General features: G+C 40.0%; 1 protein-coding gene across 1 annotated transcript in view; it reads right to left on the bottom strand.

Moving 5' to 3' along the window:
- Tmc2 (transmembrane channel like 2) overlaps nucleotides 1-1,080 on the bottom strand; it is a 68,182-nt gene that overhangs the window by 1,301 nt on the left and 65,801 nt on the right. The window lies entirely within an intron of this gene.

Raw genomic sequence — 1,080 nt, 5'->3', positions numbered from 1 at the left:
AAAAAAAAAAAAAAGCAGACCAGCATAGGGACTAGTATAGTATCCTGGGGTCCTATTTAGTTTTGAGTTAATGCATACTTTACCTTCTCTTATAATAATGCATCTGACAGCTTGGCTCCTTTACCTGAATGTACTGTTAACATTGCATCTTTGAACAATGCACCTAGCAACCTCAGAACCCCCTCTCTGAACAATAGTATACATTTTTTGCCCCTAGCAACAATTACATTTAGACAATTTCTGTTCAAGTATATTCCCAATCTATCTGGGTTTGATGAATAGAAGAGCTGATTCATTCTGAACTTGTTTTGGGCACATGCACAGTAAGGCAAATATTTGCAGTTGAAAAATGAACATGTGACTTAATCTATGAATAAAACAGGGAGTCCACCAAACTATGCCTCTTGGTAACCAGCCACTACTTCTGCACAAAGTGAGACTCCAGACTGTGCCAGGGCTACTATCATAGCATCTGCTGTCAATACTTCTCTACAGTGTCCTTTTCTGATTGCTACTGTTGCTTCACTCCCAGTAAAGCTCTCTTTCACTCCAGTAAAGCTGTGTGAGCCCTTATCTCCAGTTCCTTTGGACAAGAGGCCCAGCACTGGCAAATGTCTAGCCTTAGCCCCTGACTGCCCATAACATCCCCTGTGCTTGTGCCCACCAGGTGGAAATGCCCCATTTGGATTTTGCACTGAGTGAAGATGTAATAAGATATTTTGGACCTGTTGGTCATAGCAGATAGTATTATTCTGGTTAATGCTTAAAAATAGTGGTGATTAAAGAATATGTGAAATGCAACTGCTAACAAATTGGAACACACAGGAAAAGTCTAACTCTTAAGTTACTGACTAGTAATCTATGGTGCAACCTTGTATAGTTCTCTTACCCAAGGCTGACACTGTGGCATATTGGCACCCTGGAAACAGGTGCTCCTAAGACAACAAGATAACTGCAGACATAGTCTTTTAATCCTGCCATTTCCTCTCCCAATGTCAGAACCTGGTCTATTTGTGATCACTCATTGGAGATCTGAGACTATTATGGGAGAAACTTTTTTTCTTTTTTCTTTTTTTTTTT

Source organism: Mastomys coucha, unplaced genomic scaffold (assembly GCF_008632895.1).
Source record: "Mastomys coucha isolate ucsf_1 unplaced genomic scaffold, UCSF_Mcou_1 pScaffold15, whole genome shotgun sequence".
In the NCBI taxonomy this organism is placed as follows: domain Eukaryota; kingdom Metazoa; phylum Chordata; class Mammalia; order Rodentia; family Muridae; genus Mastomys; species Mastomys coucha.
Note: the sequence above shows the minus strand (reverse complement) of the source record. Positions and strands in the feature narration are given on the sequence as shown.